General features: G+C 39.9%; 1 pseudogene; it reads left to right on the top strand.

The window, feature by feature from the left end:
* Positions 1 to 6,401, top strand: part of LOC111980626 (uncharacterized) — a 59,550-nt pseudogene that overhangs the window by 8,052 nt on the left and 45,097 nt on the right.

Consider the following 6,401-nt stretch of genomic DNA (forward strand, 5'->3'; position numbering starts at 1 on the left):
TGCATTGGATGAGTCTCAATCCACTGCAACTGCCTATCCAACTCTTCCGTATCTGCGGTGAAAGGTGACAGAGCTAGAGCGGTGTTTGTCAGACCATGAGACATTCCGAAAATCTGTCTTCTCACAAAATCGTTTGTATTATTCGATCGATTTGGCCTACAAACTGTTATGGCCTACCCCTCTATGGAACGATGGGACAATACTGTAACTACCAATTCAATTTCATGGAAATTGGGGAGAAAAAGGGGTAAAAAAATTAAAAATATTTACTTATTTTCAGGTTCAGAGTCCAACAGTAAGACAGTTGTACATCAGTCTGTGTCTAAATCAGTCCAGCCAGGAGACTCTGTGTCTCTAAACTGTACAATACACACTGAGACCTGTGCAGGAGAACACAGTGTCTATTGGTTCAGACATGGTTCAGGAGAATCCCATCCAGGAATCATTTACACCCATGGAGACAGGAGTGATCAGTGTGAGAAGAGACCTGAGGCTGGGTCTCCTACACAGAGCTGTGTCTACAACCTCCCCAAGAGGAACCTCAGCCTCTCTGATGCTGGAACTTACTACTGTGCTGTGGCCTCATGTGGGGAGATACTCTTTGGGAACGGTACCAAGCTGGACATTGACCGTAAGTGATACTTCTGACATTGTGTTTTGTTATAATCTAGATTGCAGGGAAGGTGTCATTCAGTTACTTTTGTTTTTCTCTTTCATTCAGAAATCTTTGTTTTCTGTATCATTCAGATATCTTTGTTTTTTCTTTACCGATTCAATGTATCTTTTGTTTTTTCGGTATATTCACTTCAGATATCGTTGTTCATTCTATGATCATGCAGATATCTTTTGTTTTCTCTATATCATTCAGCACTATCTTTTGAGTATTGAGAGAATAAAAACGACTCAGATCAGGCGAGTCTTGTTGGTGTCTCTAACACATGTCATAGCTTTATCCCGTCAGTGTCTTCAGTGTCTCCTATCCCTATTTGATATTTCACAGATGGTTGTAAGGAGGACCATCTTCTTCATGTATTGCCGTGGCGTAGCATTGGGTCTGTGTCATCCCTCATCATTCCTTACTTGTGTTTTGTACAAGATGAGCAAGTGCATAGGTAAGCGGAAATACATGTCTCTTCCTCAATTGATGGTACAGTTACATTATATTTGACATGTTGTTTGGTGAAAATTGCGTCATAACACAGTCTCTTCATTGTAGGAATGATGATGATAATGATTATTTGATTATTTGTGTTGATTAAAAGAACCCACTTCAGCCAGAGCTACCTAGCAGTCCCCAGTCATGATAAACCAGAAGATAACCTACGCCATACACACTTGTTTAGTTGTTGCTGAACATGGTCTTTTTCCTTCAATCAAAAATATGAAAATATACATTTATTATTGTAAGTTTTCTAGAAGCAACTAATATTCCTATCTTTTCACAAATACTTCCACAATGTTATAGGTCTTAACTCACCATATACATATTTTACTATTACATTTTGCTCTGCTTGCTGCAGGAATCAAGGTGTTAGACACAGTCCATTTACGCCGCTCTGAACGTCGTTCCACGAAGAAACCAAAGGCCGAGGGACAGAGGAGCGCCATGGAAGACAGACACTGTGTACTCCTGGTAGTGAGCACCAAAACGATACTGAAAATGTCAACTTTTCCTCCTTTAATAGCCTGCATTGATTCTGTGCGTTTCTACACTTTACATGTAATAATTATGGGTTTTTCAGTGTGTTACAATGGACTTGTAATCTGCCATGCTCATTTTTACATTGATACTGTTGTTCCATTTATATCAAATAAAAATAAACTGCTTTGGAAAAAAGTTAACGTCTTGTCATAGCAAGTTTGATAGCCGACTGAATTTTTGTGTTACATTATCTACACTTTCACCGACAGATTCAGTGTGCGACCTACAACCATATGAAGCCTATGCGCAATTGTCAAAACGGTGGTTGGTTGCATAATAACTGTAAATATGTATCAATTGCTGGTGTTTTAGCCTCTCAAACTGTCAACACTCTGTGGTGTTGTGGTGTTCTCTGTGGTGTTCTSACTGCCCTAAATAGATGTTCCACTCACGTAAACTCAACTCTAACCCCCAGCAATGACCGTCAATCCTAACCACACTCTCTCTTTACACACCTCTGTCCATCCAAACAACAAAGATCCATTTCACTAAGAACACAATTCTGCCTCTCCATGACAGTGGCGTTCAGACTTTTTTTTCATGAGCATGGCCTTATTTCTATTACAGCATGATGGGTGACTATCATTCACCCCGTTCAATGTAACAGCGATTGGTTTAGGCAATTACATGGTACTCAAATTGTCCCTATACCCATCATGAGGTTGCTACAACCTAGCCTATGAACAGAAGYTTACAACGTAGGTGCACACAGGTCGGAAGACAAATGTGAGGTGATGGACAGTGACACATGGACAGACAGTGACATTCAATACGCCTTGCACACTCTTGCCTTCATCTAGCTGAACAAGGAGAAAATCATKAGTCCAACAGTTGCAAAYGAGAGTGTCTATTGGACAAATTCAAGTATGTTAATCCCCTTTTTGTTCTGTTTGCTACCATTAAATAAAMGTTTTTCAACAGAACCGCTTGTGGACTTCAATGCACAGCACATCAGCTGTATGTGACCAGGGGAAAAAACCTTTCCARGCCAAACTGCTACACACAGCCTACATCGTTGTCACCATATTAGCTAAAGTAACGTCATAGTCAGCATAGCTAATAGAACTAACGCGTTAGTAAACTCGCTACAATCATGCATTAACTTTACAGTGAATGGTCCGTACACCGGCGGGCCACTTTGACAAGAAATTAGTAAAGTCAAAAGCTTACCATGACTTGGAAGATTGGAAGAGTTCCAGTATTGTGTTGGATAGTCAGCTAGCTAACATAGCATCCCTCTGTTTGAGCAGGGTGTATCAGTAGGCTAAACTAGCCAACTGTATTTGCTACTTAACTAAGTGAAACTGAAAAGTGAAAAAAAAATCCTTCATTTTGGAAGAAATGTATTTGTTCAAAACTGCTCAACTATTGTCTTTCTCTCTCTTTGAGTCAACTACTCACCAGATGTTATGCACTGCAGTGCTAGCTAGCTGTAGCTTATGCTTTCAGTACTAGATTAATCCTCTGATCCTTTGATTGGTTGGACAACATGTCAGTTCATGCTGCAAGAGCTCTGMTAGGTTGRRGGACATCCTCCGGAAGTTATTGTAATTACTGTGTAAGTCYATGGATGGGGGTGAGAACCATGAGCCTCCTAGGTTTTGTATTGAAGTCAATGTACCCARAGGAGGACGGAAGCTAGYTGTCCACCAGCTACACCATGGTGTTACCCTACTGAGTGCTGTTGAAGCTACTGTAGACCTTCTTTGCAAAATARTATGTTTTAGTCRAATATTTGGTGAAGTGATTAYATTTAGTATAGTTTTAYCTAAAAAAKTATACSTTTTTAAATGTTTTTATTTTTATGAAATCACTTCCTCCACTGAGGAATCTCCACTGCTCCATGAGATAAGTAAACTAAAAAATAAACTTCTTAGCGGAATATACTTTGAACAGAATTGATATGGTTGAGAGACTGATTTCAAATATGACAMTGTTCACGTAGTAACTGAGCCGTTTTCACAAACTATTGACAAAATGTGAATATGTATAAGTGCACCTTGCAGGACTGCAATCCATTTGTCTTTCAACAGGGAGCAGCAGTGAACATGGAAGTCCCCATAACTACCAGTAGAGTTGGCAGCAACTTGTAGAAGTGTTCAAAATGTCCACTAATTTGATGAAGTATCATTAACAGGGTGCTTTTCTGTGATAGTTTATGTGTCTAGCCTAAATAGCAGTCAAACTTATGCCAAAAATGTAAATTACTACTAACCTCAAAATAGTTATAATACCGTGTAGCTTAGTAACAAGGAGCAACAATCACTGAAAATGAAACCGGTAGTAGAGTGAACTGTATGATGAAGACAATGACTAATTTGTTGGAGTGTGTAGTTCTGTAATTGAGTCTTTGCATAAGTAAGGCACACAACCTATTTATTCAAGTCATATCTTCTCGGAAATGTCTTGACCTTCTTTTAGACATGTTGATAGCATGACACTCACATCCGCCCACACACATCTAACAAGTTCACAGGTACTTGCGGTCTGCTCTAAGTACAAGGCCTTATCTAGGCTTTGGCTTTGTACACACAGGACCCTCCTACCTGCTATCTGTGTCTCTGTGGTTTTTAGCAGGATGTCTATCTAATGTTTTCACATTTGTTACTGTTGTTCATGTTGCTACTGACTGCTTGCAGTCACAACAAACCAGTTCTTTATGAAGTTACTCGCATATATATWGTTATCTGAAATCAGTAACAAACTGCAAAGAACTGGTTATGAACTATATTTGAACTCTCCAAGTTAAGCATCTCATGTCATGTGTAATACAGAACCATCTATTCTATAGCTATGGGATCAGGGGGAGGGGCCATTGTAGGATGATGTCATGGGAGAACTAGTGCATTCACAATCAGACAAGTGTTCTAGGACTACTGCAGGGTTCTCTGTAAGGAGACCAATAGAGGAGGATCCCMCTTMTGATAGATTGCCTCCTATGAGAACCACACTAACCAGACAGTSGTACAGAGTGGATAAAGTGTGTCATGTGTATTAGTTACATTAGGTTCAAATCAAATGTTATTGGTCGCATACATATATTTATCAAATAAAATAAAATTGTATTAGTCGTCACTAACAATACACAACAATACACACAAATCTAAAAAGTAAAAGAATGGAATTAAGAAATCTAGAAATATTGGGACGATTAATGTCGGATTGCGTAGTATAAATATGTATATATGATGGGATATATAGACAATATGGACAGTATATGGATAGAATATGTAGTTTGCCGGAATAATAGTAAATCTCCAGCAATAGTTCATTAGGATAGGTCTTGACTAGTATACAGTATACAGTGCATTCGGAAAGTGTTCAGACCACTTGACTTTTTCCACATTTTGTTATGTTACAGCCTTATTCTAAAATTGATTAAATTGTTGTTTTTTCCTCATCAATACCCCATAATGACACAGCAAAAACAGGTTTGTGGAATGTTTTTCAAATGTATAAAAAATGTAAAACTGAAATATCACATTTACACAAGTATTCAGACCCTTTGCTCAGTACTTTGTTGAAGCACCTTTGACAGCGATTACAGCTTCAAGTTTTCTTGGGTATGATTCTACAAACTTGGCACACCTGTATTTGGGTAGTTTCTCCCATTCTTCTCTGCAGATCCTCTCAAGCTCTGTCAGGTTGGACGGGGAGTGTCACTGCACAGCTATTTTCAGGTCTCTCCAGAGATATTCAATCGGGTTCAAGTCTGGGCTCTGGCTGGGCCACTCAAAGACATTCAGAGACTTGTCCCGAAGCAACTCCTGCATTGTCTTGGCTGTGTGTTTAGGGTCGTTGACCTATTAGAAGGTGAACCCCAGTTTGACATCCTGAGCACTCTGGAGCAGGTTTTCATCAAGGATCTCTCTGTACCTGCTCCATTCATCCTTCCCTCAATCTTGACTAGTCTCTCAATCCATGCAGCTGAAAAATATCCCCACAGCATGATGCTGACACCACCATGCTTGACTGTAGGGATGGTGCCTTTCAGACGTGACACTTGCATTCAGGTCAAAGAGTTCAATCTTGGTTTCATCAGACCAGAGAATCTTGTTTCTCATGGTCTGAGAGTCCTTTAGGGGCCTTTTGGCAAACTCCAATGTGACTTTTACTGAGGAGTGGCTTCCGTCTGGCCACTCTACAATAAAGGCTTGATTGGTGGAGTGCTGCAGAGATGGTTGTCCTTCTTGATATGTTGTTGGTATATGTCTTGTTCATGGGTAAGCGATAAAGTTCTAGGCATCTATTTTGGTCGGTTGGTGATAGCTACCTATGCGGTAGAAACATGGTGAAAATATCAGTTGAGTCTTTGGCTATTGTGGTTAGCTAATAGAATACATATTGTGTTTTCGCTGTAAACATAAAAATCGGAAATGATGGCTGGATTCACAAGATGTTTATCTTTCATTTGCTGTATTGGACTTGTGATTTCATGAAAATTATATTATATGACTATCCTGTGCGTTAGGGCAGGCTATGCTAGTCAGCTTTTTTGATGTAGGATGCTCCCGGATCCGGGATGGGTATCACTGAAAGGTTAAATGGAAGAATTTTGGAACCACCAAGACTCTTCTGGAGCTGGCCGCCTGTCCCAACTAAGCAATCATGGAGAAGGGCCTTGGTCAGGGAGGTGACCAAGAACTCGATGGTCACTCTGACAGAGCCAGAGTTCCTTCTGTGGAGATGGGAGAACTCC

Source organism: Salvelinus sp. IW2-2015, linkage group LG3 (assembly GCF_002910315.2).
Source record: "Salvelinus sp. IW2-2015 linkage group LG3, ASM291031v2, whole genome shotgun sequence".
Taxonomy (NCBI): domain Eukaryota; kingdom Metazoa; phylum Chordata; class Actinopteri; order Salmoniformes; family Salmonidae; genus Salvelinus; species Salvelinus sp. IW2-2015.